The sequence below is a fragment of the Medicago sativa genome, chromosome 7 (genome assembly GCF_051527215.1).
Source record: "Medicago sativa cultivar Bolivia chromosome 7, Bolivia_mono, whole genome shotgun sequence".
NCBI lineage: Eukaryota > Viridiplantae > Streptophyta > Magnoliopsida > Fabales > Fabaceae > Medicago > Medicago sativa.
This window is the reverse complement of record NC_140755.1, coordinates 19,919,519-19,929,826: the sequence shown is the minus strand read 5'-3', so window position 1 is coordinate 19,929,826 and position 10,308 is coordinate 19,919,519. Positions and strand designations below refer to the sequence as shown.

At 33.3% G+C, this 10,308-nt stretch overlaps 1 pseudogene; it reads right to left on the bottom strand.

Moving 5' to 3' along the window:
* Positions 1 to 3,120: 3,120 nt before the first annotated feature.
* On the bottom strand, positions 3,121 to 5,658 carry LOC146904889 (putative disease resistance protein At3g14460; annotated as a pseudogene).
* Between the last annotated feature and the right edge of the window lie 4,650 nt (positions 5,659 to 10,308).

Here is a 10,308-nt window from a genome sequence, read left to right as displayed (position 1 = left end):
CCATTTAACTTTATTTTTTTTAACCGTTCCATTAATTTTTTAAGGAGGTTCCATTTAATTTTATTACCTTTTTTTCAAAGGAATTTTATTATCTTTTTATCACTTATATATTTAATTTCAATATCGTTTAATCATCACAATCTCACAAATATTTTTATTCACGTTGTCATTTAATGATCCCAAATATTTTTTATCTCATTTCTTCAACCTCGCGAATATATACACACATTAACGTATAGAGTAATATTTTATGTCCGTCTGTCTTTTTTTGTTACGCTAATGCATATAATTTTTTTAGTGTTGCTTGGTTGAGTGATACCTCACCAATTTTTTTTTAACTATTTTCCAATTTTTATATTTTTAAAAACTTTTAACTATTTTACAATTTTTTATTTTTAACTATTTAAAACTAAGTTGATGGTTCATGGTTTTTAAGGTTTATATTTTGACATATTACAATGATACACAATTATCCGTCATTTTACCATCTATCCTTTCAATGTAATCTTCCAGAGTGAATATTACTAAGCATATGTGAAGAGGCTGAATATTGCTCAGTTGATATTACTTTTTTGACGTCAAAGAGATTTTTTATTTTTTAACGGTCAAATTACTAATAATCAAGTTCCTACACAAGACGCTAAAGAGTTTAATGTGTTTCTTTCGTTCATTTTGTGTCATGTAAATATTGGTATTAATCCATTTTTGGTAACTCTATGACAGTAGCGCTCACTTTTATAATTTTAACTAATATGTAATTTATGATGTTTTTCTGCTCTTGATAAAGCTTTCATAAATATTTTGATAAAGATTTATAATTTTTGTGCAATATTCATTAATTTGTTCATTTTTCCTTCGGAACAATTTTTTTTACAAAATACGTTACTGAACCCCATGCCTTAGACCATGCATCACAAATATTTGGATTATGCGACCTTCATTCTCAAATTTACGAAGAATGGTAATATTCCGTAATTTGAACATCTCTCCTTTAAAATAAGTTTTTTAAAAGTGCCTATAATTCACATGAAAGGACTCGATACTAAATTGCAGTTAATATCTGCCTTTGGTGTAGATCATGTGAAATGATTTATATACGTTGAATTGAAAGGCAAAATGATATAAATCAAGTAGAGAGGCATTCAACTATCTGTCTGATTCAGAAGTTTGTTCACCTGAAAGGACTGGATACTAAATTGTAGTTAATATCTACCTTTGTTGTAGATCATGTGAAGGGATTTATATACGTGGTACTAAATTGCAGTTAATATCTGCCTTTGCTAGGGGTGGCAAAAATACCCATGCCCATGGGTACCCGTGGGTAAAATCTGTCACGGGTATGGAGCGGGTAGCTAAACGGGTATCCACGGGTATAATAAATGGGTATTTGACTACCCATTATTATATGGACACAGACACGGATTGGATTGTATCCATACCCACGGGTACCCATACCCGATAATAAATTAAGTAAATTACTAATATATCTTTATATATCATATCTTATTACTTAAAGTTGGTACCTTATTGAAGAAAATTTTACCGCCCACCTAAAAATCCTCAATAATAACCTATTTTTATTTTAAATTTTTTTAATTCATCTTATTAAGTTCACCGTTTCCACTTCATTCACATCATAAAACATATAAATTATATAAGAATCATGAATTTTCTATGAATTATGTATGATTTATGAAATTTTGAGTGGATTATGTATGGATGTTTAAAAGTTGAAGTTTTTTGGTAATCAAAAAAAGTTATTATTTGTACCAAAAAATAAATAAATTCAAAACTCCATGGGTACCCATGGATACCTCAATACCATCGGGTACCAGTATAGTGGGTACCCACGAGGATACGGGGCGGGCATGGGTATCATATTTATCCAACGGGGCGGGGACATGTATCATATTATCCGTATCCATGGGTATCCATTGACATTTGCTGTAGATCATGTGAAAACATTTATATATGTTGAAGCTAAAACACAAAATGATATAAATTAGGTAGAGAGGCTTTCAGCTATCTGTCTGATGCAGAAGTTTGTTCACCTGAAAGAACTGGATACTAAATTGCAGTTAATATCTGCCTTTGTTGTAGATCATGTGAAATGATTTATATATGTTGAAGCTGAAAGTCAAAATGATATAAATCAGGTAGCTTTGGTAATAGGGTTTTCATTGGTTTATAGATAGATATCAATTATTATTGGAAAAGTGTTTCTACCGCTGACTAAATATGTTTTCATTTGTTACTCGTGATCAAGCCATTTTGAAGATTTAATTTTGTAATCCATAATGCAAGAGTACTCTAAATATTGTATTATGATTTATAATTATCTGTCATTTCGCAATCTATCCTTCCAATATAATATTTTGTCAAATACGTTACTGAACCCCGTGCTTTCGCACGGGGTTTGTAACTAGTTTTTATTAAAAGCATGTTTATCCAGCAGTAAGGTAACTCAATATAAGATTGAACATAAACAACAGTATTCGTAGACTTGAAAGAATGCTGGTGGCAATGGAATCTTTGGTATGGAGAAAAGAGAGAATACGAAAGAAAAGAGGATCTACGAATACGTTAACGAGTTTGCGTACGAGAACGAAGGATTCACAAACATAAAAAAACGAAGACGTAGAAAATCACTTAAATGTTGATTTAGCTATACAATGGAGTTATGCTGGACGATTGTGTTCTTCAATATTTAATTTTTCATCAAACTTAGTCACCTTCAATGGATGTTTATGAAAAAGGGGAAGAGTTAGAGATGCAAAAAGGGTGTTGAAAAATGTATATGAACAAGGGAATTTTTTTGACCAAGATTTTTGTTCGTCTACTCTAAGGAACTATTGAGATACACTAGCTTCATCAACTATTTCAAGAGAAAGAAATGAAAATGATGGAAATAATCTATTCTAAACCACATGTTCGTGAGAATTTGGTGAGATAAATCGGTTTAACAACAAAAATTTAAATTATACTTGAGACGAACAAAATTCCAAGATTATTTGAAAGAAATTAAAAATTAAAAATATTTTACAACATGCTATTAACTGGGTTCAAAAACCTTTTCAAAAAAGAATATTTGAAAGAAATTAAAAATTTGACCTGAAGATTGTAAGATGGCAACATATATGGATCAAAAACAAAGAAACCTTAGTCTATTTTACATGTTTTAGATTGATAAGACATTTTGAAGGTTAGAAAGAAAATCAATAAGCTAGGACATTGGTACCTTTCCAGAGAAGCCATTTACAAAGAATGAAATCCATTTATTTTTTGGAAATCAAGAAAATCAATCAACAGAAAGCAAATAACATTATCAGCGGTTTTAAGACGATATCGGTACCTCTTTTAGAGAAATGCATATCTCTTTAAGATTATGTTTGGGATGTGAGCAATTTTGGGCCATGTTGCACTTGTTTGTATCTCACATTCTTCAAGTAAGAGGGGGCACTCAATGATTTCTAGGGTCTGTACGATGGCTAGACGAGACATTCTTTTGGGCAACGAAGCCAAATTTTGACAGTCTTTAATGGTGATGTGCTGAAGTGACGAGAGGTTGCAAATCCAATCTAGCAATGACTTTAGATCGGAACAATATGAAACTTCAATACTTTGCAAGGAGGGAAGATAGTTGAGGTCGTCCTTATACCAAATTTCTATTTCCTGAAATGTTCGACTTGGAAGCTTCATAAAAACAAGATGCTCGAGAGAAGTCAGATTTTGCACCCAATCCTTCGGGTATTTTTTCACATCCAGTTGAACTCCATCAAGGATCATGGATTTTAACATGGAAAGAAGAGTGGATTCAATCAAACATTTTGAACCAACCATGTTTATTGTTGCTTCCAACGTCTCCAAATTACAATCAATCAGTGTCAATGCCTTGTCAAGGTTTGGAAAATTAGGCATTGCAAGTCAACATTTCACAATCATTGATTGATAAATACGAAAAACAACGAGGAAACGAAGGGACAGAGAGATTATGTGATTTTGACGAGTTGTCAGTATCATTGTCATTGACATCATCTCCCATCCTCCACCATCCCCTCAACTTTTTGCACTTACACAAAAGGAGCCTCTCTAAAGACGGAAAGAATATCTCACGCAAAAGGAGCTTTTCATAATATATATACTCCAATTCATCAAGCGAATTTAAATGAAAGAATGGAAGACGTTCCAATGGTGGGAGATATTGTAAACCTCGACACTGATGTAGAGAGATTATAACAACATTTGTTAGCAAAGAAAACCAGTTTACAAAAACAACACCCTTATTCCACCACCACACACCCAATCTTTCAATTCCAGATGTTAGCTTCTTCTCTTCGGAGGCTTTTAAAAATTTAACATCAAGATATCTCAAATTAATTAATTTTGATCCACCTTTTGCATAGAACTTAACTTCGTTACACTGCCTCAATATTAGTGTCTGTAGGCAAACAAAATTACTTTTGGATTTAGAAATGCTTCCCAAATCTCTGCAACGCCATAAATTAAGATATCTTAAATGCTTCAATTTTCCAATTGATTCACACACCTTACATAAAGAACAACATGATATCTTTAAGAAGCGTAAGTATTTGAATTTTAAAATAACATATACTTCCTTCTCGTTCCAATTCTCCGAAATGTTGGTAAGCAAAATTAAAGTTCGCAACTTGCCTGCATCCAATGACTCTAACAAACCTATAGCATCACTTTTCACCATTACATGCACGGGACTTCCTACAAGTCTTGTTGTCTCACTATCCAAGTAACGACAATCATTGCCGGCTACTTGCATTGCAAGGTCATGTATTAAATCATGTATTCTGAACCGATGTACATTACCAAAAACATCAATTTTTGCATCTTGGAAAAGTGACTTCTTCAAGAAAAGGTTTACTAATTGATTACCGATATCTTCCATGAGCTGTTTTTCTGCAGAACAGTCAAGATAACCTTGTGCCTTCCACAGTTGAATCAACTCATTCTTCTCTATTTCCATATCCTTAGGGTACAAAGAGCAGTAAGCAAAACATTGTCTCATTTAAGGAGACAAGCTTTGGTAACTCAGTTTCAACACCGGCATAATGCTATCTTCGTCTTCACATAATTTCCAAAAGTCACCTTGTAAAACATCCATCCATTCTCTCTCTTCACTTTTACCTTGTAAAAGGCCTCCTAGTGTTCTGATTGCTAGTGGAAAACCGCTGCACTTTTCTGCTATCTTCTTACCAATTGATTCAAAAGTTTTATTCACTCCTTTGGTCTCATCCCCATTTGTAATAATGATGTTCTTCAACAAATCCCAAGATTCTTCTGGAGTCAAACCCTTCAAAACATACGGGACACTACGCCCATTGTTTGTGCCACAATTTTAGTAGGAGTTGTCACTATAACCTTACTGTCTTGATGACAATAAGTCCTTAATTGAGCCCATTTTTCACAACTCTCGCTCCAAATGTCATCAAGGACTAGCAAGTATCTTTTTCCATTTAAATTGTCACGAAGCATATTTTGCAAGTTTTCCAATGATAATTTATCGTCAACTTTGCTCTTGGTTAATAACTCCAACATTTTCTTCACAATAGTTTTGACATCAAAGTTATTAGAGATACATACCCACATACTCTTCTCAAAAACCTTTTTTACTTCACCATCATTGTATCAATTTTTTTCTTAGGAGTTTCATCCGCTTTGAGTCTCATATCTTCAATAATAAATTCATCTAACAAATTATCAGCAGGATAAAGCACATCATCTTTGAGTCTTTTTATCCAGTTTTGCACACTATGATTTTGTTTCTGTTTCTCCTCGGCATCAAGGAGCACAGCTCTGACAGATTCAACTGTGTTCCATAAAACCATAAATCCGTCCAAATTCACGAAAGGCTGCAGAAGCCAACCTGACAAAAGAAAACTTTCAACATACTAACTAACTATTTTCATTTTAACACTTCCCTTTTAGTAATCTTTACCATTATAAGCAAATACACCCTCCGGTCACTAATATAAGCAAAAGTCCACTTTTTAGATACATTCAATTAATGATGTATGTAGCATATAATAAAGACCACATACATCATTAATTGAATGTATCTAAAAAGTGGATTTTTGTTTATATTAATGACCGGAGGGTGTATGATCTTTAAAGTCAAATACATTTAGTCAAACTTTTTGATTAAATACATTGACTTTTTAAACTTATTTTCCTTATATTTTGGTACGTGTAAATAAAGTAATATAATTATTTAATATTCATTTCAAAAAATATATATTTAATATTATAATAAATATGTTCAGACGGTCATAAATACATTCACATTGTCATAAATACGTTCACATTCAACCAATCATATATAAATACCCTTTCTAGGATTATAGTTCTTGTGTCTCATGTTGTAGTCATTTTCCCATTCATGATTGAGGTCATGTACTCCCTCTTCACACACCTTTCATCTACCATTTTCATCAATGAAGTATCAAATAGTGCTACATGATAAGTGTCATAAAAGTGTTAAATTCATGTTATATTTTAAGCACTTTTTGTTGCTTGCTTTGCAAGTAATTGAAGGAAAAGCCGAGAAATAAGCGTTAAATGCCTTATTACGCTTTACTTATCATTACTCTATCCTTTTGTGCAGGAATAAGCCTCAAGACACTGATCAAAGACCAATTCATCATGAAAAAGTGCAAAATGGCAGAAGCTGTCCAGCAAGCTTGAAGAAATGGCGCTAATAGCGTATTCTACGCTATTAGCGTGTTCAATGAAATGTCAAGGTCCAGAGAGATACGCTATTAGCGTATCTGGAGCGAAGCCAAGAAGAAGTCATGAAGAAATACGCTATTAGCGTGATCTACGCTATTAGCGTAAATGCTCCAGAGAACCACGCTATTAGCGTAATTTGGGCGAAGCAAGGCCCAAGGACCAACGTGGCAGAATCTCATTGGCCACCAAATAGGCCGACCTACTTCGCTAATAGCGTGGATTTCGCTATTAGCGTAGGTGCAAAAGTTCAGCCCCTTTAAATAACACTTTTACTTCTCTTTCATAGATATATACTATTCCATTAGATATTTTTATAGATGCTAGGAGAGAAAATAGGGTAGAGCATATAGAGTGAGAGTGATTTTGGAAGTTGGATTCTTCTTCCTTTGTGAGACATCACAAGGTGTAATGATTCCTTCCTTTTCAATCCATCCTTGCAAGGCTTCCATGATGATGTGTAGCTAAATATCCTTTGTTGGGATGAGAGGTACTTGATCCTTGCTAACATGTAATCCTTTGATTTAAGCTTACATATGGTTCTAGCAATTTATATTCATTATTGTTGTTATTCTTGTTGTTAATGCTTTCAATGAGATTCAAGATGATTTGGACACGAACTCTTGAATCTAGAGCTAGAGTAGCAATATATCTTAGGTTATGTCATTCTTGACAAGTTTGTTTATCTTTGATAATCACCATAATCAAGAGTTTAATGCTTTCGGACACTTAGTCAGACTGGACACGGTCGATTAAGTTATCTGATCGTCTTTGTGATCGTTTAAGGGATTTGGACACGAATGTTTAAACGATACCTTAGAGTCAATTATATCGCTTTGGACACGAAGGATAGTCTAGAATTGATTGTGATAATATTGGTTATAAAGCTAGAATTCGTATGGATTGTTAGGTTATGTGTGACGCTTGGTTAAGGAACTCTACTCCTAACAAGTTTCAATCCTTATTAATCTCATCTTTTACTTTTTGCAATTAGTTAACATAGTTGTAAATGAAACAAACAATAACCCTTTTTACTTAGAAAGATATTTGATGTTAAACTATCCGTGATGTCGCACTAATCCCTGTGGAGACGATACAAATACTTATCTTGTTTTTGATGCAAAACTACTATCATCACTACACCAATGTCAAGTAATTGTTTCTTCCTGTAAACTTCATATCCATATAATTTAATATTGATATTTTTTATTTGTCTAAATTATATTTATGCCTAAATTATATTTATGCCTAAATTATATACAATTTTGATTTGAATTGACCAATATATGTCAAGTGTTTGTGCTTTAATGTAGTTCATGTTTCAATTTAGTTGTTGTACATATATAAAATGAACAATTTTGCTCCATTTGGAGATTTGTGTATATCTGAATGGAAAAAAAAAATCATGGACCATGTGCATTTGATGAATGTTGCTTTGGATCAATTTATTTACCATTTCATCAGTCCTTCAATTTTGCAAAATTTTACCCGACATGATAGTATTTTTTTTTTACAGCCATGCAAGACAAACTTCAATTGGAGGGATAGAGACTAATATCGAAATAAAATTGAATAGAATTTTTATTAAAAGGGTATCTAATAAAATTCAACAAAAATGAGATAACTTTTTTCTTGATTTAACTGGAATGAATATCTTGTGTTGGTGTGAAGTGAAAGGTTAAGGATAGAAAAGGAAGGAGCTTTTGAGTTGATCATACAAGGATGAATAGGTTGTGTTGGTGTGATGAGAAAGGTCGAGGATGAAGGTGAATTTATAGAAGGAATGGAGAGCTTGCATTTATTTCAGACTTCACCTATCATTATTGGTGAGCGACAAGTTGTTATTACGGAAAATATATCTAGTACACAAGGTTTTGTGATGTTGTAAGTTTTTTTGCATGACTTGTGGGCTCAGTCTAGGGTGGGAGACCTTGATAGGTCTCCTACCATGAGTGAGTGAATGAAACAAATTTTTTTTTTTGGTACAAAGAATGAAATAAATTTTAACCATTAGATTGTGAAGTTATATGATTCTTAGTATACACCAACAACACCCAATACTTTTTATTTTACTGTCACTTTAGGCTCTTTCCTCTTCATCCCATCCACCTTTCTTTATTGCAGATCTCAACCATCTCCTTGCCATTGCAGTCATTTACATGTTTTTTCCTCTATGTTTCTTTCTTCCTTCATCACTCTGTGTACTTATATTGAACTAATTGTCCACATATCTCTTGAAAAATAAATGTTCAGATTTGGCATGAACTTAATAGTGATATTCAAATTTTCATATCTATTTATTATAAAAAAAGATTTCAGATAAACCCATTGAATAATAAGATTCATGCTTCTATAAAACAAGTAACAAATCAATAAGAGGATTCACAATTAAAGAGTTCATTTCACTTCTTCCCACACTTTTTGATGTGGACTTTCGCCGCTGGAAGAGGCTCTCTCTACCTCGTCCTCTGAGTTCCTTGTCACTGCACATCAATAAAGCAAGCTCCTTCGTTGGTGGTTTTTGCAGATCTAAATTGTTTGAGGGAAAAAGATAGAACCAGAAATAGTGGATAGATGAGAGAAAATATTGGGTGTTGACAACATATAATAAGATCCATAAAGTTTTATAATCCAAACGGTTAAAAAAAATTTCTATAACCATTTTTCAAAAAAAAAAAAAAAATCTCTAACTTTCCCACCGTAGGAGACCTGTTGAGGTCTCTCACCCTAGAAAGGGCCTGAGTTGTGTACTTTCTCCAATAACTTAAGGAAACTCTTGGTAATATGCATAAAAAGCTTACAACATCATAATACCTCGTATACTAAATATCTTTTCCTTGATATCAACGTGTCTTTCACCAATTGTGGTAGGTGAAGTCTAAAATAAATGCAAGCTCTACATTCATTCTCTTATAAATTCCCCTTCATCCTCAACCTTCCTCATCACACCAACACAAGCTATGTTGGAACAAAATGTGTTTAACAATGAACCTTAAAGAGTTTTGATGATAACAAGGTATTAAAAATTGTAAATTGGACTAGCTAATATTTGTTCAAGTGTACAGGACCATAATTATAAAGTTACATCATCATTGGTTCTGAATGAGCAAATAAAGAGCAAAGGAAATGAAGCTTAGATGATTCTGAAGGCAAAGCGCTCCTGAAGTCAAGCTGCTCCTGAAGAAATACCGCTCCTGAAGTCAAGCTGCTCCTGAAGAAATACCGCTCCTGAAGTAAAGCTGCTCCTGAAGAATAGTGCTTCTGAAGACAAGAGGTCCAGAAGCCACATCATCAGAAGCTGCACCATCAGAAGCTGCAGAAGTTGCTTCATCAGAAGCTGCATCATCAGAAGCTGCATCATCAGAAGCTGCCTCATCAGAAGTCATTTCACCAGAAGCTGAAGATCAACTGGATTTGCAAAACATTCAAAGATTGAAGGATCTACATTGCAAAAGCTGTCTATTGGATTCGAAAACATAGCAGAAAATTAGTGGAACATTGCAACGGTCATTTCAAAGGTGTTTGAAGGCTTGTGCTTGCAATTTGGACGAA